Source organism: Fistularia commersonii, chromosome 32, assembly GCF_037954325.1.
Source record: "Fistularia commersonii isolate RoL2024-O1a breed Wild chromosome 32, RoL_Fcom_v1.0, whole genome shotgun sequence".
Taxonomy (NCBI): domain Eukaryota; kingdom Metazoa; phylum Chordata; class Actinopteri; order Syngnathiformes; family Fistulariidae; genus Fistularia; species Fistularia commersonii.
The window spans coordinates 9,544,555-9,570,942 of NC_141315.1; the positions used below are offsets into that span (position 1 = coordinate 9,544,555).

The 26,388-nt window shown below is 49.9% G+C and overlaps 1 protein-coding gene across 1 annotated transcript in view; it reads right to left on the reverse strand.

Annotated features, from left to right (window-relative positions):
• The window catches only part of LOC147215419 (thyroid hormone receptor alpha-B-like), a 92,209-nt gene that overhangs the window by 25,603 nt on the left and 40,218 nt on the right, over positions 1 to 26,388 (reverse strand). The window contains 2 exon segments of the mRNA XM_086140141.1: positions 7,423 to 7,493; positions 19,614 to 19,698. The gene's annotated coding sequence lies outside the window, so the exon portion shown is untranslated.

Sequence of the window (26,388 nt, forward strand, 5' to 3'; positions counted from 1 at the left end):
AGAAGAACATCCCAGGCACACACACACACACACACACACACACACACAAACACACACACACACACACATATACACACGCCTGTCAATGTTTGCAACCCTTCGCTAACAGCTAACTGCGAATCGCCAACGGCTGTTCGTTGTTTTTTTTAATCGCACTGAATATTTGAATACTGAATATTTTATCCTATTTGAATATTTCAAGTTGTCTGCTGGCAGCGTGAAGCTATATTATTACTATTATTGTGATGTTACTTTATTATTGTTATATTATAATTAGTATTATTTCAATATCATTTTATAATTGTTAGAATATTAATATTATTATTGTTGTTATTTCAATATTTTCTTACTGTTAGATTGTTATTGTTGCTATATTATTATCATTTCTATTTTATTTTATTATTGTTATATTATTATCACCATTATAAATGATCATTATTGTTGTTATTTCAATATTATTTTATTATTGTTTAATTATTATTGTTGTTATCATTATTAGTTTTATATTATTTTTAATGTTATTTCAATGTTATTTTATTATTTTTACATTATTATCATAGTTATATTATTATCATTTTTATTTCATTTTATTATTGTTATATTATTAGTATTATTGTTATTATTTAATGATTATTATGAGTACTGGAAGTACATTCTCAGGACATTATCTATGAGGTCATGTGTGTTTGTGTGTGTGTGTGTGTGTGAGTGGGAAAACCTCCTGCCGTAGTACTTTTACAGCAAGTATGCGGTAAAACTCCTGACTATCGCAGTACATGGTGCACCAGTGCGCCATGCAGTCTGTTTGGCTATTTTTTTATATTTTATTTTACTTTATTCACATATTTTTGCTCCAATTCCTCCCATTTTCGTCTCGGAGCGGCGGTGCGTTCAATGACCTCCCGTTTTTAGACCCACGATCATCATTAGCAAATGCATCTTTGTCAAAAAAACGTAAAAATCAGCGACGCTATTTCATCCCAGAGACGTAAAAAGGGGTTGCGCCTGAACGCCGCCGACGCTCGCCCGCTAAATCTGCTTTAAAATCGGCGAAACTCAAAATTCCCACGGCGCCTGAACTCATCCGCCATGCAGCTCAGAGGAAGAAAGTGGTGATACTTTACACGCCGCTAATATTCTTTTCACAGTTAGTTTTTCTTTTAATAGACCTGTGTGTGTGTGTGTGTGTGTGTGCGGTGGGGGCAAATGCCACGGGACTGTGTGTACGTGTGAGTGTGTGTGTGTGTGTGTGTGTGTGTGTGATGGATGTGAGCAATCATTAAGAGCAAACACGAGAAGGTACATTTTGTCTTCAGAGGCCGAAAGAGAGGCCATTTGAATTTTTATTTTTTTTTCCCCTCAGCGTTTTATACGAAGAAGAAGAAAAACCAAAGCGCTGGCAAAAAAATGTAAAAACAAAACAATCTTCCATTTTGAATCTCCTTTTTGTTTTTTAAATTTAAACATTTTCCAAAAAAACCCTCTTTTTTTTTTTTTCTGACGCAGCTGTTTAAGCTCCTCCCCTTTTTTGCCCCCCCACCACACACACACACACACACACACACACACACACACACATACACACACACACACACACACACGTGTGCGTCTCTCACCTCTCGCCACATGGAAATAATTACCGGCAGACAAACGCGGTGATGTATGTAGATATTTGAGCTCTTGGACGATTGTTTCTGTTTCTGAACTTTCCTGGACTGCTAAGGTTCGACAAATAACAAGAGAAGCCGTCCTTTATGGTAATATCCCGCAGGCGGTTGGCGTTCCGAACGGTGTGGAAAAGTCGGCGGGTTCTCTCAGGAACGTTAAAAAAAAAAAAAAAAAAAAAAAAAATTAAAATAGACTTACAGTGGAACCTTGGGTTCAAATCATCAAATTTTGAAATTAAAATGAATTGAAATTGCGATGAATTTGTTCCAACTCCAGGGTTTGTTACAGAAAAATACAAGAGAATTCCAAAAAAAAATAAAAAATAAAAAATTTCATTAACTAGGTTTGAATCAGGGGAGTCGTGATAGATGAGGTTAAACAGGGATCTCCATGGATCATGATGTTTGCAGACAACATTGTGATCTGTAGTGAGAGCAGAGAACAAGCTGAGGAACATCTAGAGAGGTGGAGGTATGCTCTGGAATGAAGGTTAGGAGAAGCAAGACAGAATATAAGTGTGTGAATGAGAGGAACTCGGGTGGAACGGTGAGGCTACAAGGAGTGGAGATCAAGAGGGTGGAGGATCTAATGTATGTAGGGTCGACTGAGGTGAAGAACTGGTTCCAGCAGGTTGGAAGGAGGGGAGAAAAGTGTCAGGAGAACGAAGAGATGGTCTACAAATAGTAGCAATGACCAAAAGACAGGAGGCAGAGCTGGAGGTTGCAGGGATTCAGATGTTGAGGTTCTCTTTGGGAGCGACCTGGATGGAGAGGATCAGGAATGAGTCCATCAGAGGGACGGGACAAGCTAGATGTTTTGAAGAGAAGGTCAGAGATGGTTGGGTCATGGACAGAGGAGGGAGAGTGAAGATATTGGTAGACGGATGGAGAAGATTGATTGGCTGTGGAGACCCCTGAAGAGAGAAGCCCGAAGGAGAAGAAGAATTTGTCACAGGGGTGCAGGACATGTATGTCCAAACTTGATGTAAGTGATGACTGAGATGGAATGCCATGGGGAAGAAAGTTGTTGAAGGTGGAGCCGCCAGGCAGGAGGTCTCGAAGATTTATGGACGTAGCAAGAGAGGATATAAAGGTAGTTGGTGTGAGAGAGGAGGATCCAGAGGACAGGGCTAGAAGAAGAAAGTTGATTGGCTGTGGAGACCCCTGAAGGGAAAAGCCCAAAGGAGAAGAAGAAGAAGATGATCAGGGGTGTCATTTCCACCGAGGGCCACATGGACCAGTAACAGTATAAACGTAACTAAATGTAATGTAAAATAAATTAACTAATCCTTAATGTTAAATAACTCATTTCACCTTTTGGCTTTTAATTCTTGGACAATTTCTGGTCAATGCACGCATTTGACAAATTAATTTTGAGCTTTTAAGACGTTCTCGCCGGCCACAGAAAATGAGTCGTCGGGCCACATTTGGCCCGCGGGCCTGGAGTTTGACGTGACCTGGAACGTCGTGAGGTTTTATCAGCGGCTTGCAGGTTTTGTGACGCCGCATTCGACCAATCAGAGACGAGGAATGAATCCGGCGTTAGCATCGGCGCTAACGCCGCGATTACGACTTCATCAGCGGGTGAGATGAGTTTATTCAACATTACACAAATTGAGTTGGTGAGAGTGTGACGAGTGTGTGTGTGAAGTGCCTGGGCACGAACCTGCCTCGGCTCACGCACACACACACACACACACACACACACACACACACACACACACACACACACACACACAGGCTGCCAGCGGTCTGGGGAATCGCTCAGCCCCTCCTCCCACGTCCTTTCGTCTTGGCGCTGCTGGCATAGGTGCCGTTGCCATGCCAACAGTGTGTGGGGGTGTGTGAAAGGGGACCCCCCCCCTTCACACACACACACACATACACGCACACACATGCACACACAAGACCCCCACCTCTTCCTACAAAAGGTTAGGACAAGGACACGTTTAGCAAAAGTATGGAAAGTCGGTCGGAGGCACAGTTGCCATGGTGATGAGCAGTTGGCGGCGAGTCCTTGTGTGCTTTTTATGGGATGGATCACCGTAGAACATCTCGCTGAATCTCGCTAGCTGAACCATTAGCGCTAGCTGGGTGTTTACAATAACAGGGCGTCTCCACGTCATGCAACCGATGTGATGGATGAGGCAACGCCAGTGTGTGTGTGTGTGTGTGTGTGTGTGTGTGTGTGTGTAGAGTTTGCAGGTCCAGACGCCTGTCACATGATGGCGTGAGACAAGCCAGGCCAGGCGGGAAAACACCAGACGGCATGAATAAATAAATAAATGTGTGTAGAAACTTCTGAGAGGAACGACCCCATGTTTGACCAAGAGTGTGTGTGTGTGTGTGTGTGTTCATGTAACAGTGTGTGTTAGGTGTCGACTGCCGGGAGAAATCGCAGCGCTCAAATCTGACACCCCCGCCGCCGCCTGGACCTCAAAATTGGAGAACACGGAACGGGAGAACACGGATCCCGTGTTCTTGCTGCCAATCACGGAAGACACGCAACACGTGTTTCTTTCCTTCCCGTCGCCACTTCCTGTTTCACTTTGAAAATCCCGCCTCTGTGTTTCCTGTGTTTAGTTCCTGTCTTTATCTGACCTTTGACCTTTAGGCCGACCTTTTCCCCGGGCGATGAGGCGTCTGGTGCAGCCGCCGCCTCGATGCTAAGCCAGGCCGCCGCTACAGGTCTCCGCTCGGCACGTATGACGCTAACCGCCGCCGCCTTCGACAGCCTGACAACGTTTGAGATTTCAACCGCGGCGCTAAGCTAGGAACACACACACCTGTTCTCACAAATCTCCGATGTCACCTGACCGCCATCGCCGTCGAGGGAGGGAGGCTTTGCTAAAGCTAGCACGTTAACACCTGTCGCAGCTGCCGTCCGATGTAGCCTTAAGTTAAGCTAGCCAAGACGACGCTACGGTGTTTTTGCTAACCTATTAGCAATGGTTACACACGGCTAGCCTCTTCCTAGCCGCCGCTCAGAGATTAGCATGTGGCATCAATAAGCTGTGGCTCCGCGATGGGCGTTTGCTGCCGTTAGCGCTTTGCGTTTGGCTTGAGGTTTCGGAGACGTGTGCTCCAGCGGCAGCCAGAAAACACACACACACACACACACACACACACACACACACACACACACACACACACACACACACACACTCTAAATTGGCTGTTGAGTGAAGAAAACAACTCGGTGAAACCAAAGCTTGAGTGATGGAGTCAAAAATAAAGCCAGAGTAAGTGTATGTGAGTGTGTGTGTGTGTGTGTGTGTGTGTGTGTGTGTGTGTGATGTAGCCTGGGAGAGCGGCGCCGTGGAGCTATCAATTATTTATCAACAAGACCAGGCGGCCATCTTTGATCGGCGTTGTCGTCTGGGAAACGTCCCGACAAACAGAATAATCCCCAATAATCTGATGAATAACTGGGGGTTCTGGGATTCCTGTTAGGAATCCCAGGTTTTCAGGAAGTCACACACACTCGCACACACACACACACACACACACACACACACTCACATACACACACACACACACACATACACGCCTCACATGGCGTCACTTCATACAAAACACATGTTGAGAACCTACTTGAGTCTAGTATGACCCTAGAATGTATGTGTGTATGTGTGTGTGTGTGTGTGTATGTGAGTGCACGCGCACGCATGCATGTATTTGTGTGTGTGTCTGTGTCTGTGTGTGTGTATTATCCCGATTCTTAAATAAGAAAATAAACTGTACATGCAGCTAAGGCGGAATCCACCGCCCCTCTCACCGTCATGGCATCACACACACACACACACACACACACACACACCAAATCACACACACACGTGCACAGAGGAAACTCGTGCACGTAGCAGTGCCCCCCCCCCGCCCCTGCCTCCCTCCAACACACACACCCAGGCCTCCCCATTCATCTCCTCATCTTGGCCACCTCCGTAATGAGCAATAAAAAATACTGTAAAAAGAGACCGCAAACACACACAGACACACACACACACACACACACACACACACAGGACTGATCTGGTCATTTCTTACATGCTCTACCCGCTGCTGCCACCACCAGCCGCCATCCAGGGGTGTGATAAAGTCTCAGAGCGCCCCCAAACACACTCACACACACACACACACACACACACACACACACACACACACACACACACACACACACACACACACTCTCTCTCTCTCACACACACACTGCAAAATAATAATCCTGTCTGGATTCAGGGGCGTCATTGAAGGTCTGGAGCCAGTGACCTGGAAGGTGACGGGGTGGGGGGACATGTGTGGTCCTGGATGTGATCAAACCCCTCGTCTCACACACACACACACACACACACACACACACACACACACACACACCTGCAGACACCACAGAGCCGCCTCCAGACGGCGGCCACATGCACAGCAGAGATGAAGAAACGCGTCATAAAATAACCAACATGTTCCCGTCGGGGGGTTTAAGTACTACAATGGGTTGCTTGTACTTCCAGTACTTCAAGTATTCCTTAACTACATAGTATTAGTATTTTTGAGCAGATATTTCTACCAAGGAATTAGGAAAATTACCCCAAATTACCCAAAACAGCTTATATATTAAATATCAGGCCAAAAAAAGGGAGGCGGGGCTGTGAGGACCTACCGACCAATCAGCTGTGACCTGAGATGTACAAGTAAGGAACACTTGAGTCTTATTGGCCAATACGTTTGTTTCCTGATTGTCCGAAACATGCTCCGATAGGAGGCGGAGCCAAGAGGGCCTGCTGGCCAATCAGCTGCGAGCCGGTCTATTTATAGACTCCCATGAGGTTTCCGAGATAAGGAACACTCGCATCTTATTGGCCGAAACCCTCTTCTGCTCCCTGATCGTCCCACCCCCACCTGTTCTGGCCCCGCCCCCATTTTCAACCAACGCAGCTGAGGAAGAATTGATGAAAATCAATCGATCAATCAATTGTTAGAAAAAAAAAATGTCAAGAAATGAGGTCTTTTGAAGAGGTCATACCCCTCCAAACTCTCAAAGGACTGGAGTGGCCTCAGTACTTGTATGCTCGGAGTGCTAGTTGTCAGGTATTTAGAGCTCCAAAGGGGGTGGAGTCAAGGAGCTTCCGGCCGCCGCCTCCACGTTCTCTGACACAACGTACCGCCGCCGCCGCCGCCGCCGCCGCCCCCCGTCAGCCGAGTAGCAGCCCGCCCCCGGTGGACCAGCCATGGAGGGTCATGCCGCTTCCGCCCCGGGCTCCCAACCGCCGCCGCCGCAGGTCATAATGATTGGGTTTGGCTCCATAAAATAAGAACTGGAGCAACATGACATGCGGTCGGTGCAGCGGTGGCGGCGGGTAAAAATACGGTTCCTGAACCGACTCTTGCTTTACCCTCGCCGTCAGGGTTCTGAGGATCACCAGGCGACAAGAATCTTAGGGTTCTTAAACAAGCCCAGACAGGAAGTCCACCTCGGATAGACCCTCAAATAACCCCGAACCATCATCGATAATCATCAGCGTGAACGGCGACCGACCATTAACACCTGCGGAGGCTCTGCTGGACCTGCTGAGAACCTGGAGGAACCCTAGGAACCAGGTACCTTCTGCTCCGGCACTCACCACCTGACCCATTTTCAAGAAGCTATAAATAGATGTAGCTCCTCGCTACCGACCGCCTTCTGTTTCTGAGCGGAGAACCAACGGAGAGCCCGAGCGGTGGAACCCTAGCTTCTGCTACGAAAGGCGAGATTTTGACTCACTCGTTAACGTCATGACGGGGGGACGGAATCGTCCAATCGTGGCTCAGCCTCGGGCGCTCAGAAGACGTTCCCTGCGGACGGAGAGAGAACACACATGATGCTAACGTGCTAGCCTCCCAGGCAAATAAACCTGGCCACCCAGAGTGAGGAAAGTTATAGCTTAGCATTTAGCATCAGGCCGGATCCCTCTGTCAACTGTACTACGTAGCGAACATTCATCTCCCAGGTGGGGGGCGGGGCTACAAAACCAGACCTTCTATCGTCTGCGGTGTTTAGCTTCGCGTCCTCATACGTGGACGGCGCTCGCCTCCGACCGAACTTCTGCTTCCGTTCCTTGAGGGCAAAACTTTTTTTCCGAAGCGTTGAAAGCGGCCATTTAGCTTCTTTTAGCGGATCTAACTCGCTTCATCCGTCAAACGCAACCTCGGCCTCCGACAGGTGACTGAGCGGCACTGTGCTACGCTTAGCGGCGGCGGCGCTCCAAACCCCGTCTGTCGGACCGCCCGGGACGCCGCTTCTGATGCTAGCGCTATAAGAGCCCCTTTTGTGTGTCAACGTAAACAAGACGCACCTTATCGCCGGCGGCCGCCAGCTGCCGGCCCTTTAATTACACTAATGGACGCCTGATTAATGTTAACACGCTAGCTAATGGAGCGGCCGTCCTCTCCATCTTTGTGATACTTTGCTCCGTAAACAAACCTCCGTCCAAACCGCAGCTCTTCATTGGTTATTCATTCATTCAGATGAGAAGTACAACTTCCTTATTTGGAAGGGAAAAGACAAAGGGCAACGGTTGGGTTTACGATGCTAGCGTCAAAGCGACGTCCGTGTCCGAACTCTTATTTAATAAAAACATTTATAAACCCTCAAATGTTGTTTATATAGAATTATATAAATGTGGTCCCTGAACACCTCCAGTCCCGACGTGCTCATGATTAACACGCTAGCTCGACACAAACAGTACGTGAATCAAGGAGTCTAAGAACTACAAGAAGCGCCATGTTTGTAGTCCGATCTTCTGTAGCCTCTCTCTTTTTCGGTTTGTTAGCTTCCTCCTCAGCTAGCTTTGCTGCTATTTGCAGCCGCCGTTCCTCGAAGAGAACATCGCAAGATCCTCCGTCTGCCCAAGAAGACGTGACTTTACGCCAGGAAATCGAGTAGGGATGGAAATAACCGCCATCTGTGATTGGCTGAGGCTCTTATTGTTCACTTCTTTGCGCAAAATTTGTGATATTTTGCCCGCCACTCGTATTTTGGTTACCGATCTCCAGAGAACGCCGGTCGTCTCTCCGCCAATGACGCCGTTTAGCCCTTTCCTGCCCAACATGGCGGAGAGGTAAACAAACAAATGAACCACAATGAACCATGAAGTGGAAGATGGAAGTTTCCATAGCAACAAAGCAGCGGTAAATAAGGGCGAGGATGCCATTTTGAATAAATCGCCGGTGGCGGCGGCGGCGCCCGTCATTCTATTTGCACGTCTTCCTCGTCCTCACTTAGCTTCCGAGATTGACGGGGGGGGGGCTCCCACCTCTTTAAATAGCTAACCTACATACAGGCTGGTGGCGGGGGAAGGGGGGGGCGCTAATCTCTTGCGCTAGCACATAATGACGGCGTGGCTCGCATGTTAAGCTAATGGAGCGCGACGGCAACGATGGCGGCGGCGGGGTAGAATAAGACGCCACCCCGGGGGAGGGGGGGGGGGGGGGTCTGACCCCCACGGAGGGGGGGGGGACGTGTCCCCGCGCCGACCCCGCCGCGGAAGCTAATCACGCGGCTGACATGTAATTACACGGGCCGTCCGTCCGTCACACCCCGAGGTTAACTGCACCCGTTACCTCTTTGTTTAATTAACTGCTCTCTGACGGGCGCCGCAACGTTATCTAACAGCGAGGGGGGGGGGAACACACACACACCGATACACACCGATACACACCGACACACACCAGCGACGCCAGGGGGCGAGGCGTGTTGAAATTGATTGACGGACGTCAGCTTTAACGGGAAAACTAAAGTTTCGAAACCCCTTATTTGGGCCCCGGGAGGGGAAAGGGGGCGGAGCCTCTGCTCAGACGTTGCCATTTAATCAATTTCCTCTAATCTGGAATCAATAAATCAAAACAATGTAAACACCAGAACTCTAACCGCGATGTACTATTGCTTCGATGTTGTAATTTCACTGTTGTTACACATAGTTTAAAATAAAATGCGATTTATATCACTGTTACACTATTCATGAAGCTGCTGTCAATTATTGATAATCAATAATCGGACAAAATAATAAGTTGTGAGGTATAATCAAAAAATAATGAAGAAAAAAATTTCTTGAAAAATGTTAAAAAATAAAAGGCAAGAAAAATAATAATCATAATATGTATTACCATTATCATTATTCATGAAAACAAAAATTTAATTAATTTTTTTCTGCAGTTAAACAATATTATCTTACCAGGAAAAATGCAAAATTATTCAGAAGAAAACTATTAATATTGATTATTAATTTGGAAATAAAAAAGTCTTTAAAGGAGTTTAAAAGTTAAAACAGCATAAGGTGAAAAAAGTCTTCATAAGAATTGACTGTGTCATTTATTGAAACAAAATGAATTAGTATTATATGAATCTTATAATAAATAAAAGAATTTCATGAAAATAAAAATATACATGTGATTAATCACATACTGAGCCTGTAAGTTACAGTGAGGGTTTGTTCCTCATGGGGTGGAAATACATCCCAGATGTGGGGGAGTGTTTGACATGCAGGTGTGTGTGTGTGTGTGTGTGTGTGTGTGTGTGTGTGTGTGTGAGCTCTTGGCTGCCGTTGTTGGTTGTTATCTGATACCAAGAGTTGACGCTGCGAAACGAAGCGGCCCCTCGGTAGCTTCAGCTGGGAGAGGAAGAAGAGGAAGAGGTAGAAGAAGAAGAAGAAGAGGAGGAAGAAGAGGAAGAATAAGAAGAGAAGGAGGAAGAGGAGGTAGAAGAAGAGGAGGGAGATGAAGAAGAGGAAGAAGAAGAGGAAGAAGAGGAAGAGGAGGAAGATGAGAAAGAAAAAGAAGACGAAGAAGAGGAAGAAGAAGTAGAGGAAGAGCCAGAAGAAGTGGAAAAAGAAGTGGAAGAAGAAGAGGAGGAGGAAGAGGAGGTAGAAGAAGAGGAGGAAGATAAAGAAGAGGAAGAAGAAGAGGAAGAGGAATAAGAAGAGGAGGAATAAGAAGAGTACGAGGAAGAAGAAGAGGAAGAAGAGGAAGAAAGGAAGATGAGAAAGAACAAGAAGACGAAGAAGAGGAAGAAGAAGTAGAAGAGCAAGAAGAAGTGGAAAAAGAAGTGGACGAAGAAGAGGAGGAGGAAGAGGAGGTAGAAGAAGAGGAGGAAGATAAAGAAGAGGAAGAAGAAGAGGAAGAGGAATAAGAAGAGGAGGAATAAGAAGAGTACGAGGAAGAAGAGGTAGAAGAAGAGGAGGCAGATGAAGAGGAAGAAGAGGAAGAGGAGGAAGATGAGAAAGAAAAAGAAGACGAAGAAGAGGAAGAAGAAGTAGAAGAAGAGCAAGAAGAAGTGGAAAAAGAAGTGGAAGAAGAAGAGGAGGAAGAAAGGGAGGAAGATGAAGAAGAGTAAGATGAGGAAGAGGTGGAAGAAGAGGAAGAGGAAGAAAAAAAGAGGAAGAGGAAGAGGAGGAAGAAGAGAAGATGGGGAGAAGAAGAAGAGGAAGAAAAAGAAGACAAAGAAGAGGAGGAAGAAGTAGAAGAAGGGCAAGAAGAAGTGGAAAAAGAAGTGGAGGAAGAAGAGGAAGAAGAGGAGGAAGAAGAAAGGGAGGAAGATGAAGAAGAGGAAGATGGGGAAGAGGAGGAAAAAAGTAGAGGAGGAAGAAAAAGAAGAGGAAGAAGATGATGACGAAGGGAAAGATGAAGAAGAGGAAGAAAAACAAAAAGAGGAAGAGGGATAAGAAGAGGAGGAGGAAGAAGAGGAAGAAAAGGAAATGAAGAAGAGGAAGAAGTAGAGGAGGAAGAAGAGGAATATCAACGCTTCACCCTCCCAGACGACGGGATTTGTTGCCATGGCGATGGGATTCACACCCAGACTTCCTGCTTGGTTGTGTGGCCGGAGCTGATTGGCTGCCAGCAGAACGAACCCTCCACACGCCTACTTTAATAAAGAAAAAAAATCCAACTCAAAAATCACACACACACACACACACACACACACACACACACACACACACACACACACACACACACAAGAACGGCTGGATCACATGACGCGTCTACACTTCGGCTACGTTTTTATCACACCGCTATTACACTATTACGCAAACACACACATGTATGAGTGTGTGTGTGTGTGTGTGTGTGTGTGTGTGTGTGTGTGTGTGTGCGCGCGTGCGCTATTCATAGATGCCAGTTATTTATAGACACGGAAACGGGGCAGGAAATTAAAATGATGACTCCGAATCTGCAGCGGCTTTATCACCGCCTCCGCCGAACACACACCCCTCTTTTTGCTGCTCTCTCTCTATTTTCTTTCCTCTCCACCATCCCTTCATCGGAAACCGAACGAGGGAAGGATGGAGGGAAGGAGGGAAGGAGGGAGGCTAAAGTTAGACGAGTGGTTTCGGGCTCGGGTCCCGGCCCGTTCCACCCCGTTGCCTTTTATACGCCGTGATTTCAATTAAGCGGGAGGGAAAAAAGAAACCACGGTTTTATATGACGAGTAAACACGAGCGGCACGTGGTTTTGTGTGTGTGTGTGTGTGTGTGTGTGTGTGTGTGTGTGTGTGTGTGTATTCCCTCTCTTACTTCAACGACAGCCAGAAGAAACGTAGCGTCATAAATAAACAAATAGAAGTGAATGAATAAAAAAAGGGGGCGGGTCCAAAAAAAAGGGGGGTTGGCGCCGTAAACCTTTATGGTGATAATAATGTCCGAACAGAAATGACAGGTAATGGCGCTTATCTCGCCGGCGGCCATGTTAGCACCCACAACACACACACACACACACACACACACACACACACACACCCTTGCATAAGGGAGGGGGGGAGTTGTACCCTGGTGGAGATTGAGGGGGGCGGCCATGGATCACCATAATTACACTCATACAGTAAAGCTGTGTGTGTGTGTGCGTGTGTGTGTGTGTGTGTGTGTGTGTGTGTGTGTGACTGTGAGTAACGACGGCAATAATGGTAAGTCGTAAAATCACGAAAACCGCTTTTTTTATAATCATATTTATGGCCTGTTATTGTTTGTTTTCTTTTCAGTGGGAGTACCAGTCCAGGTACGTACCCTAGTGCGAGGAGGACAAAGGTACTGTAGTACTTAGTACCCTAGTACTTGTTGTGAAAGAAGAAGTATTATTAACTAGTATCAGGAGAGGTGGTGGTTGTACTACCAGGAAAAGTGACATAAAGTAGTCTCTATCAGATTAGCAGTGGCTACTGAAGAGGTAGTAGGACAAGTGGCAGGAGTAGCACTGGTGGTGAAAGTATTCACAGATGTAGCAGGAGAAGTGGAAGTTGACCTGGAAGAAGAACGAGCTAGTACTTTTGGAGCTAATACGTGTGACATGATAGTATTAATACTACTTGTGGTACTTTTAAAGGTGGTGGTAGTACAAGTAAAGGCGCAAGAAGTGGTAGGAGTTTAAAGGTAAACTGACGGTTAGCAAGTTGTTGCGGGCTGTATTAGCACCCCGCGTCGTCGGCCTAGTTTCTGCTCATCTGTTAAGCTAATGCTAATCAAGCTTGTGAGGCTAACGCTATGAGCGTGCTAATTCTGGGCGCACAATATTAACCTGTGCAGCATGTTGATATCTGCTAGCCACATGTTTAAATTGTAAGATACAGCACTGGGTGGGGGGAAATCTTCTCAAGCAAGCTAACTCGCTGCTAGCTATGTCATCCGGATTTCATTGACCTGTCTTGTCTTTTCCGCAGACAGGAAGTACCGAGAACAATTCAAGCCGCTTGTGTTATTTCTCCTTAGCCTGACCTGGTTTTACTTCTAGAGACACTGCCGCCGCCAGGAAGTGACACGTGGAACGTTAGCGTCGTAAAAACAGTCCTCCGGGGTTCTGGGGCGCTGTACTGTACGCGCATGTGCGCGCGCACATGACGGTAATTAGCCGATCAAACGGCTCGTATCCGGTTGGATTCCGTGGGTGGGCTGCGATAACCAGCGTCATCAGACAGGAGCCTCCGCCACGGCGCCTGCGACGTCTCAAAGCAGCCGTTAAACCGCCGCCGCCTGCGGCCATGGCGACCGGCGCAGCGCTAACCAGCCCTCCGCTGCGACCCCGCCACCCCTCCGCCTTTCATTGAAAACACCTCCCTTTACGAGCGCAGTCGCAGCTGGTCGGTGAGCCGAAGGAGCGCCTACGGGGGCTTGCGGGCAGCTCACCCAGTTTAGCATTGTGATAATCATGATTATGCTAACGCCCTTCTACCTCAGATGGAGGGCGTCAATCATCTCCATTGACAAGGAAGCGCCAAAGCGATTGTAGTGGGACGGGTTCCCTGCAGAGCGCCCGTGTCGTCTTTCACAAACGGCATGTATACGGAGGGTATGCCTTTCAGGCCAGGAGGGGAAGTTCAGCTCTTCTTCTGCCCAAGGAGCAGAAGGCCCATCCTTAGCTGTCAGGAACATTGAGAACTTTGCAGAGGAACACATGGGAGGGGCGGAGAACGTTGCAGGGGTTCTCCTGGGGCCATACGTGAGGGGGCAAAGGGTTCAGCACTAGGGAAGGGACAGTCCGGTCCACTCTTGGCATCCTGCTAAGGCACCGTGGGGTGTCTGAGGAAGTTCAAGGAGGTCCTACAGCTCATGCTGGAGACCACGTAGAACGCAGGGAGAACCACCGGAGGGGACGGAGTACTCCACAAGTTCAACCCCGCCCCCTCCAGGACCCAACTAGGCCCCAACTGCTTGTTAAAGAAACCAGGCTCCAACTTATATAGCAGCAAAGTCCGGCACCCCCCGCTGGGGGCGGAACCCCCGGCATCCACCCGCGACATTTACGAGCTGACTGGTGGGACGATGTCCAGGCCGAACCCACCCGCGCCCGTCCGATCCGGCCAAGCTCCGCCCTGGTGCCGCATCTGATGGTATACTGCGGGTAAAAATACCCTGAGGAAAGTCGAGGTACCCGCGCCGGCGGCGGATGTACACGTCCGCAAAAGCCATCCGGCAGCAGCGGACAGTACTGCGCGCACTGCACTCGGTACTGTGTCATTACCGGCCGTGAGAACGGGAAGGGTTGGCGGGTTTGGTTTCTGGGACGGCGGCGGCGGGAAGGGATGCCGCAGAGGGGGCGGGTCCTCCCACCACAGACGTTCACAAGGTTGTCCCGGTCTGGGCATCTGCAGCGGGGGGTCGCAGCGCCACTCCCTCGAGAACATCGCCTCCACGGCCTTCCATTGGGAGGACGCCGCGACCTTTGACCCCGGCGCCGACCGGATACCGGGACAAGGACGTCCTCTGTGCTCCTCACACACTCCACATCTGTTCGCGAAGAGGTGGACGTCTGAAGGTCGCCAAGGGCATGCAGATGTTTGCGAGTCCATCCATACCTGAGGTCTGACTTGTATGCTTGGACCCACTCACACACATAGAGTGCTGAAAGTCACAGGTGGGGAAGGGCAAGAAGAAGAAGAAGAAGAGAGGGAAGAAGGAGAGAGAGAAGGATAAAGAGGAAGGATAACACACACTCACACACACACACACACACACCGTAGTACTGGAATCACAGTACTGCATGATTACACAGCAGCAGTGTTTTATACTCCCATGAGTCCCATGAGTCGCATTCCTATGAGTGCAAATACAAAGTACTACACTGTGTACTTATACTGTGTGTATTAGCAAGTACCTGTATTGCTTGTTCCAGTGTAATAAAGATGTAATAACTGTGTAATAGATGTGTTATAACAGTGTTATAACGCAGTATCTTCACAGCATCAGACTGCGAGAGGTCTGGTCTTCCAGCGCGCCGCAAAGTAGGGCCTCAGCGGCGCATGACAGCTGCGGCCACCGCGCAGCGCTAACGTATTCAATCTCCGTCGGGGCCCCGCTCGCACAGAACACACTCTATCCTGCAACCCTGTTTGTCAGGAAACACACACACACACACACACACACACACACCGAGCAAACAGCACAAACTCAACGAGCTGAGGACGAGGCAGAAGCAGGCGGCTAGTTAGCACAGATAGTGGCAGGTTGTGGAAGCAGCGTGTGTGTGTGTGTGTGTGTGTGTGTGTGTGTGTGTCAGATAAAATTAGCTGCATGTCATCTCTTAGGGGATAAAAAAAAAAACAAAAAAAACACTTGGGTGTTAACGTGGAGACGGAACGCGGAAAACACAAGTTTTGGGCTTTCAGTGGCTTGGTTTAGCTAAACTCTTGGTGCTTCTGGTGAAGCTAGCTGCTAATTTAGCATTCTCGTGCTGCTAGCCAAAACACGCCATTAGCTCTTGAGCAATAGGTTTTAGCTTCTTTAGCGACAAATTTGCGACACAAGCTTCCGTAAATGGTTTAGCTCAGACACGAGCCAGTTAGCCGTTTTAGCAGCTACTCTGATGCGTCACGGCACCCGCAAACAGCTAACAGAATATGCTACGCTAGCTGGCAACGGAGCCTGTTTTAGTCAATTGTTAGCTGAACGTTAGCTAAACTGAACCAGAGTTGAAGCACGTTAATTTAGCGATCGGACGCCGTCAAAGACCAGAAGACCTTGAGTTTGTACTCAAATGTCCATAGGAATGCGACATGTGTGTGTGTGTGTGTGTGTGTGTGTGTGTGTGTGTGTGTGTGTGTGTGTTTTCTAACCAAAAAAAACAAAAAAAAATCCCTTGCGGTGGCTCACACACCTGAACAGGTGAGGAAAACCAGTCGTTTTGCTTTTTCTTCAACAGTGTGTGTGAACATCCTCCAACGCTGTGAGCTATCTTCACACACACACACACACACACACACACGGCCGGGGGTTGAGCAAACATGTAATAGCTGTCAGCTACACGTCGGTTCACCGAGTGCAGATGTGGGGATTTCTTTCTTCGCTTGTCTTGTCGGTGTGTGTTTTTTCCAGCCTGCACCTGAGCGCCGAGCGCCGGCACGCCTTATCTTCCCGCCCGCTGTCACTCCTTTGAAGGACGGCGTTCCTACGGGCGCCGTTCGGCTGATTTGTCTCTTTCCCCGCCGGAGAACATCCCCTTCGTCAACCTCGGCGGTTTATCTGTTTGGCGCCCGGCTGGGGAAAAAAACACACACACCCGCCCGTCCCTAATATTCTGGTCGTATGTCGATATGGCGGCGACTGAGGTTCCTGCCGGCTCAAACGTCGGCCATTTTGGAGCAAGCCTCCGCCCGGCGACCGTTAGCCGCGACCTCCCGAGGCGCGTGACGTCATCGCCTCACTTTCTGACCCATCCTCCAATGGGCTCGCAGCAACAGGAAATGACATCATCAGCCAGACAAATGGATATATAATATATACTTCTATAATATAGTTCTGTAGACAAGGCTCGCCGCTAACGAGCTGCAGCGCAAGGGGGCTGGTTTAACTCCTGGACTTTCCAGGAATTATCCGACTCCCACGTGCCTGTGTGTGTGTGTGTGTGTGTGTGTGTGTCTGCATGGAAAGTTCACGTGCACGGCAGCGCCAGGTGAGATTTATGAGGTGTTAAGGACGCTAGCCTGTAGCCTGGCGTGAAGGGGGGGCGTTAACCCGGCCTCCTAGCAGCCCACGTATCCTGCTAAAAGCCACACATTAATACACCCCCACCTTCCAACACACACACACACACACACACACCCCTGCAAGGGACAAAACACACTTTCTCATATATCCTAAGAGGGGCGGGGCTTATCCTGCAGGTCACCTGTCAATCACCACACAGAAGTGCATTCGATGCGATGCGTTCAGGTGCACTTTTACAAGCCGGTTCTCGCCTCCTAGCATAAAGCGCTATCAGAGCGGCGGCCATCTTTGGAGGACGTGCAACAGCTTTAGCCGTTAGCTGCTGTTTGAAATGGATCGCCATGACAACCAAGCACCTGGAAGGAGGGTGGGGTCCGGGTTTTCTTAAAGAAAAATGGCCTCACCTGCATTAATACACCGTTTCTTCAGAAACAAAGTGACCTTGCAACGCCTTTTACTGCTAGGAATATGCTAACTAGCGCGCTAGGCTAAGCGGTTGATGTGCCGCGGTGACAGGATGGAAAAAAAATCATCATCACCTTGCTCTCCTGCTCTCCTCAGGGGTTCTTCTCACCAAACATCTGTCAAACCCCCCGGGCATTATCTGCCTCCGTGATGCTGCAGGGACTTAGAGCCGGATTAAATACGCAAATTATGCTCTTCCTCCGACTCTCCAGCTGTGCGGCGGCGGCGGCGGCGAGGGGAAGGGAGGGGCCGAGGGCCATGCCGGGTTCCGTTTGCAAATCGATAGCTTAATGTGTCCGGCGCGGACTCCTGGAGATCTGTGCAAACGGACATTCTGTGAGTGCCGGATAGAATTAGCTGCATGTTGTCTCTTGGGGGATTAAAAAAAAAAAAAAGGAAACAAAAACACTTGGGTGCCGCCGTGGAGACAGAAGCTTCGCCCGTGACCTCGCCAACACGGAAAACAACGCAAGTTTCAGCTGCTTCTGGTGATGCTAGCTGCTAACTTAGCATGCATCTGCCAAAAACCAAAACATACCATTAGCGTCTTTAGCAATACGTTTTAGCTTCTAACAAATACGCGATAGAATCAGCTTCCGTATACACTACCACGGTTTAGCTCAGAGACGAGCCAGTTAGCTGTTTTGGCGGCTACTCTTGTGCGTCACGGCGCCTGCTAACAGCTAACAGAACCAATATGCTAACTTAGCATTCACCTGCCAAAAACCAAAACACACCATGAGCATCTTTAGCAATACATTTTAGCTTCTAACAAATACGCAACAGAATCGGCTTCTGTAAACCCTAGCACGGTTTAGCCAATTAGCTGTTTTAGCGGCTACTCCTATGCGTCACGGCGCCTGCTAACAGCTACCAGAACCAATATGCTACACTAGCTGGCAACGGAGCCTCTTTTAGTCAAGTGTTAGCTGAACTGTTCAGCGGCGTACCCCTCGTTAGCTAAATTGAACCAGACGAGTTGACGCTAGTTACTTTAGCGCTGGGTTGGCGGTCAAAGATGGCCGACGGCGGCGGGGAGTGATTCATCCCCAGCTCGGGCGCGGACCTCAGAGGAGACCATCAAAAACCAGAAGACCTTGAAAGACTTTTTTGTTCTTCATTGCGCATGTACGTGCATGGGCGTATGCGTGTGCGCGCGTTAGCTAGCAACACAGTCTGCTTCTGATAAATGCAAATGAGACGGCGCGGCGGCGGGTTTAATTACAGTCTGTCCAAACTGCTTCTCGAGAGTTCATGATTATACGCCGCCAGAGACAGAAATATATATATATTTCCCTTTGGAAAAGTCCAGCTGCAGCCTTTATGAGGACGGCCGTTCAATATTAACCCGACGTTCCACATGTTCCACCTCCGGCTGAGGCCGCCGACGCTCTTCTTTCCCAGCGACACTGAAGTAAACATCTTTTTCCTCGATTCATATTTTTTTTCCTCTCCATTTCAAGCGGGCTAACACCTCGCTATATTTCAGGAGGCGTTATCTTCGGCGGATCTGAGGAGGATCCCACCGCGGCGCGGGGATATATGGAACCCTTGGCGGCGGCGGCGGCGGCGGCGCGACCAATTCTTCTGGAGGCGATATTAAAAAAAAATAAGACGTTTGTCTTCTTTTATTGCCTCATGCGGGGGGGGAGACGGACATGTAGCATCACTAGCGTGCCGCTAGGTTTGAAATGAATACCTTATAGCCGGCTAACTCCAGCTTCTTGTTGTCCTGCCTGTGCACAGCTAGCTTAACGACAATGGCCACTAGCAAAAGTTTGTCCATTCACTCATTCATCCGTCTGTTGTTGAAACCAATAAACTCATTGCTAATTGGCTGGAGCCAATCCCAGCTGAGAATAGGGCGGGAGGCGGGGTTACACCCGGACCGGTCACCTGTCACTCACAGGTCCATTTTAACAAAGGCTTGCCGCCCGGTCCGCATCTGACCAGCGCTAGCTAGCACAAATGGCTAATCTCAGGTACAAACGCTACACCTGGGCTCATGGGGGGTGTGTTTGGGGGAGCGGGGTTGAGCGCCACCTACCGTTCATGCTGCAGCAGCTTCACCTGTAGCTAGCGACTCCCCGCCAAGGGGCCTCCTGGGCCGGGCGTGCCCACTCTTCTACCCCCTGCAAAACAAGGACATGGACATTGTTAGGGTGGGACAACAGCCGGGGAGAAGGAGCGGGGGGCCTGGGGTGGGTGGGGTGGGTGGGGTGGGTAAAGGGCGTGGGCGGGGGAAGCATACAGATACCAAACAAGGCAGTACAGTGCCAAGCCAGCAAGGACACCCCCTCCTTCCCTTTGCGCTCCTTCTCGCTTTACACCTTTTTGTCTCCATATCTGCCTCTTCCTCTTGTTTCCACCCCCCCTCCCATTCCGGTGGGGGGGGGTTAGCGCCAGCGCGGCGGTATCACGCTGTGCACGAGGCCGCCTGCCCGCCATGTCATACGGCAAAGGAGACAGGAACGCGGCAGCATCCCTGACAGGCTACCGTTTGCTTTCTTTTCCCCCGACAGCTGCCGACTGAACACAGATGTACATCCGATAGCTTAGCATAGAATGGCGCGGAAGGGGGAGGGAGCGGGTGGAAACAAGCCTGTGTTTGTTCGAGGTGAGAACATGTGTCTTTATGCGCAACATCTAAGGCATCGTAGCAGGATCCGGCCTGGATACGACTCCGAGGCACCGCAGACTACACTTTACGTTTTATCGCGCCAAAATAGGAACAATCTCCATTCAAACGTTGAACCCATGAGCTTGTCGCTCCTGGATCCGGAGCTACAAGTCCTGCCCCAGAAGCGTCACTGCCTCTGCTTACGGCTGCTGTTTGGGCGGTGCCAAGCAGACCAAATAGTCTGTCAGCGACAAAGATCCTGTTCCTGCCGGCGGCAGAGTCTCTTTGTTTTTCGGTGTTGTGTTTAAACGCTCTTCCTCGGCCGATGCGCCCAAAGACAAGTTTGAGGGAGGCTCCTCTTCGTCCGGCTACTCGGATGCCGATTCACACCCAGATGGATGACTTAGAGAATCGCGTGCAACCGGCAGGAAACAGGAAGTGACGATACAAGCATACTTTCCGAAAGGACGGCATCTTCGACATATATGTTCCCTTCCTGCATTCTGGCCATACCGGTTCTGGGTTTCCAACAAGCGCACACAAAGAAAGCGATGACGCTAGACGATCACCTTTTACCTCGACGGCTGCAGCCGACAGCTCGCTGTTGCTGAGCGATGAGCCGTTGCTAGGGACGACCAAAAAAAAGCCCCGCCGACGCCGCATTCGACGGTTCTACGGTCAGACGTTTCGCACATGACATCGCGCTTCGCTTCCGGGTTCAAGATTAGCACGATTAGCGGCTACGAAAACAAACGGGGTGAATGATCTCGGCCCTCGTCCGTTGCTCCGTGACCTACATTCCGACGCGAGAAGACGTGAAGAGCATCCGGGGTTTCAGCTTGAACAACATTGTTGCAATTGCAGCTCGCTCTCTTTCTTAATAGTTCACCTGGGGTCGGCGCCCGCAGGGAATTCCTGTCTGAGCTGGAATTCGACATCAACGAAACGTTACGCCCCCCGAAATTCCACTCCAGCTATGAAACAGAATTCCCAGCGTAAGAAAAAATGAGGCCGTCACCTTAAAATATTCTGGATGTTAAAGAAAGGTGGATGGTATCACAACAATATCACTTTTTTTTACTTATTTTATTTCCTGTTTATATATTGTATAGTTATTTTATTGCCTATTTGTCTATTTTATATATATTGTCTGTTTGTACAGTTTTATATTTGCCTTCCCAGGACGACATATGGAAATTAGCTATAAGCTACAATCCGCTACAAACATCTCTCCCTCTTGCTTAATGTAATTGTACACTGTCCTAATAAACTTTTTAAACTAAAACTAAACTAAAAGGGTGGGAATGCGCTAACAAGCTAACAAGCTAACAAGCAGGCTAGCTTGACCGAGGACGCCTCGGCGTGCAGACGAAAGGGGCCGGGAATCGAACCCCAAACTGAGCCGGAGTCGCCCCCGGATTCCAAAACTCCCCGTATTTCCTTTGCAGCAGGAAACCGTTAGCATTTAGCGCACGTCCACTCGCTGTCAATACCCGCTGTGCCTCAGGGCAGGGTATGTTTGCTCACTGTGGGAACGCACATTATGTGTGTGTGTGTGTGTGCTCGAGTGTGTGTGCATGGTAGTCGAAATGTGTCTCGAATTGTGCAACGTGATTGACCTAATTCTCCCAACAGAGGATACATAGCGAATTACCCGAGAGGGAAAAAAAAATTAGAAATCACATGAGCACCACCCTGAACCTCCTGGAGACGAGAAGATAGAAAAATATCCGTCCACCCGCGAGAAGAACTGGAAAAGAAACCAGCGAAACCGGAAAGTTCTTCCAGGCAGGAAGGAAAAGGGGAAGCTGCTAATGTCAGCCACTGCCAGGAGGGATGTGTGTGTGTGTGTGTGTGTGTGTGTGTGTGTGTGTGTGTGTGTGTGTGACGCCTCCGTAGGATCCGCCCGTCTGCCTGGATGATCGTAATGACTCGCATTCATCAACAGGTGGAGGTTTTATTAAAGAGGAGAATCTCCTCTTTTATTAGCGCTAGCAAATAAAACCTCCCGCCGCTAAACAGCGGCGCCGCCTTTTCCCGCGTGATGCGTTCACTGACTCCTCCAGTATTTATGGATTTAATCTACTCATCTGACCGATCACCTCCTTCACTCCCTCCCTCCCACCCCTGGATGCTAACGGTAAACGTCCTCCTATGAGGAGCTAATGTACTTTAGCATCACCTAGCGTGTTATTACATATGAAATTTTATACTGCAATCACGTCCAGTGTCTTGATTGGTTAATTGGACGGACCGAAACGCGACCGATCGGCTAAACTAGCGATCGGCGATTCCCACGATAGAGCGATAGCTTAGTCGCGTTTCCGTTGTTTTCGTCGTGAGAACGCAAAAAAGTGCTTCTCCGCCGCTTTTTTGCGTGACAGTTCGACACGTTCGCCAAAGTAGACGGCGGTTTTCGTGGGAAGTCGGGAGCTAAGAGGCGTTGGAAGCGCGGCCAAATGAGGCCAAGAGCCATACGTGGGCTGACAGATGCAGCCCAGATAAGGTCTGCTTGTTTACAACCGTCGGAGAGGAGCGGCGGCGGCGGCGGCGGCGGCTAGCAGGGGGAGGGGATTGTTCGGATCAACCCGACGAGGACAAGGTGCCACGGGAGGACAATTATTTAGCCCCCGCGCTGACAGCCTGTGACGGCGGGGTCGACCTGGACCTGCCCCTTCTGCACCACAAAGAAGCTGAAGATGATAGATTGCAAAACAGAGGCCGGAGGGGGAAGTTTAAAGGGGGGGTCGGACGGGGCAACGGGGCATTGAGAAGACGCTCCGGGTGGAAAAAGGCCAGCTTCAAAGAGAAAGTCCCTTCATTCCCGCACTCCTCTATCGCCGCGGCTGCAACGCGGCCTTTTCTCCAGGCCGCCGCCGTGAATGGACGCCTTTGTGGACGAGGAATTCCACTGGCAAGCCTCTAATTAGCCCGGGGTGGGTGTCGGGGGGGGGGGGATTCTTTTCGAAGGAGCAGCGGCGGGTCTGAATGGACGCAAAGTCATATGACGCCCTCCTGCTTGGGCTCGAACCGACGGGGAATAGCATTCGGGCCCTTCTGGAAGGGCGCGCGAGGCGAACGCGCGGGATCGGGATAAAATTTGATTAAACCGTTGCTAAAAATTGCCAAAAAGGTTCTGGCGATGGGAGGGTATTGCTTCCCCCTCCGCCCCCCTCACCTGTTTCAAGTTGAGCTATGGTTCTGTTCCGGCTGCGAAGGAACCGGCGCCGCCGCGATTCATCTCCCGGCGCGCCGCCAGAGATCGAAGACCTTGTCAGGCTTTTGTTATTAAAAACCGTCTGGAAATAATTAAAGGGTCGAAAAGGGAGTAAAACCGGCGCAGAACCATCCAGAACCCGGCCGTCAGTCGGTTCAAGCCCATTCCTCGCACATTTACAGCTGGAGAGCGATGACTTCCCGGAGATTTTTCCTGCAAATGAGCCGCGTAGCTGCAGAAGCGGTGTCGGATTCAAGAGTTCGCTTGTTGTCCGACCTGTCACGTCTCAACAATCGCCCAGAAGTCGCGCCAAGTTAGACCGAAGCAGTCGCCCAAAGGGTCGCGCAGAGTTGGACAAACGAGCATACGAGTCACGTTCCAGTGGCCTCGAACTTGCGCAACTTATGGCTCTTCGACCGTGTTCAACGCGCTAGCGTAATGCCGTGACATCTCAGGAAGCCCGATGTCAAGTCTAACCGATGAGGCCTGGACCCTGGCGGCCCTGGGGGCGGAGTCTCGAATGGAGGCTGGGTGCGGTCGACCCCGTTTCCTGGATTGCCGCGTATTTACCGAGAAAAACACTTCATTGGTTCTTTTCCCTGGCAGCTTCGATCGGAAGATACTGGGTTTCAGATGACGGGGGGGGGGGCAGTTCCAGGGCGGTTCATGTGTCAGACGACGCATCCAGCGCGGGATCATGTGCGCGGCGTGAAGGGCAACAACAAGTCGGTGACATGCGAACCCCGCGGGGGCAAACATTCGCCGGCTAGCAGGCAACCATTAGCCATAAGCGAGCGCGGCCGACGCCGCACCGGGACGAGAAAAATCGAAGTTGTTTATCAGTTAAGGTGGATCATGAGCGCAGGTGGCCATGCGCCGTGCGCGCTGCCTGCGCGGCGCCGCTGATAGGTGTCCGGTGTCACACTGCTATATTTGCACCAACTGAGTATCTCCTGCTCTATATCTAAGCCGCCATGTCAGATAATATTGTACAGAACGCTCCCCCGAACCCCAACCCCCCGCCTTTAGCAAACTCTGGCAGCGCAAACACGGCGCCTGAGATGGACAGATGGGATGTCATGAGACGGACATGGGCTGAAGCTCGCTGCGATGCTTGGATATAGAGCAAACATCGCCGCAGGAGAAGCTGTCAATCAAACCCCCCCCCGCCGCTAGTTTCTGAGAGCAAGGCGACCGCAGGTGGGAGAAAAAAGCGGCTGCTAATGCTAACGCTCCGGAGCGAGGCCTTTATTATTATTGCATTGCATGGCGCGGGGTCAGATCTCAGCTGCCATAAATAATAAATGTGGGTTGAAACATAAACAACGTGGACGCAGATCATCTTTGATAGCATCTTTCTTTTTTTTTTTTTTAGTGCGCGGCAGCCGCCACCATATAAGGAAATCCTGCGCCATGGATATAGCATAGACCCCCGGCTACTGCGCTGAGATCTAGTTCCAAGTGGGGATTAATTTATAGATGGGCGGGTGTTTATAAGATAGGTCGTTCAAACTTAACGGCCAAAGGACAAGGAACATCTCGGCTATATGTCGCTTTAAAATTAGCTTCCAGCGCTTTGGGAATGTTCCATCTTCAGAAAGGAAGGCTTTGATACGGATCTATAAAAGGCCGGGTCACATGCTGGCCGTGACGGCGCGCTTCAACCGCCGTGCCAGATCCCTGCATTTTTTCAAATGAAATCATAAATGCGGTCACGCTAATCCAGGGGGGCTGCGACTCCATATCATGTAGCGGTGCTAGCGGTGGTCGAAGCCGTGTCCGGTATGCAGTATCTCGGCGAGATAACCGTGGCCACCGCTGCTCCACACAGGAAGTAAACACCGTTCCACCGTCCCGCCGATAAGACTCACTGCCGTGCACCAATCAGAATCCTTACGCATGCCATGAAGGGATTAGCGAGGAAGCTACGAACAGAAGTACAAGCGTTAATGCGCCTCCAAATATGGCGTCCAACTCCAAAAATGCACTTCTTTCAGCGGGCCGAAGCCTGACTAAGTACAAAAACATGTCGCCGAAACCTCTCTGCCAACTCGGGGTCGCAGCCCGAGCGGCGACGACGTTAGCGTAGCTGCTAGTTGTTTGGGTGTCTAGTTTGCCGCCCCTGGAAAAAGCCTTTCTTCATCATCCTGGTCTTCAGGTACCTTGGCACTCATGTTCAGGAGGACTTGCCAGGTCAACCAGGGACACTTAGAAGGAACCTCTCCAAGAAGCAGCTGATGTTTTTTAATCGCTGCACTGTGGCGTCCGTCCCGAGCCGCGGTATCTCACTGTGGTCCACTGCAGAGGACTGTAAACAACTCCCAAAAAGTGACGGGTCATCCTGCCCCATCATTTCTGGACTTCCCCACAGCATCCTCAGAGATCCATCCCACCCCGGCAAACACCTACTCCAACTGTCGCCCACAAGAAGGTGGTTTGGGACGATTAAGGCAAAAACAAACAGATTGAGAGGCGGTTTTTACCCAAGAATGCTCATCGCAACCCTGAACCTCGCGTACAGAACAGCACAATAAACCCTGTTTTTCAATTTCAAAAACGGCAAGAAGGTGGCAGCATCTTTTTGACTTTATCTTGGAAGGTACAAGACCTTGTTGACTCAAAGCACCGTAAACACGATATGGACTCGCGACCCTTTTTTTGGGGGGCTCGTTCCTTAGCTCGTGGTTCATCCGCGATGGGTTAAACGCAGTGGTCAAATTTTGCTGATGTTGTGCTCTACACGCATTTCTTCTTCCAAAAAAAAAAAGTCTGGTAAAACAGAAGCCTCGACCGGAGTAAAGGGAACATAGAAGGGGTCAAGGCTGTCTGAGTTCAGCTGCCGCCGCCGCCGCTGACAAATGTATAGCTCGGCGCTGCTGCTGCCGCTGGGAGGGGGCGGCAGGAATTCACCGTCCTGCCACGGCAACGTGAGTTATGGCGGGGAACGAGGAGGCCGCCTCGCCGCCGTGCCTCCGGGCTGCGGAT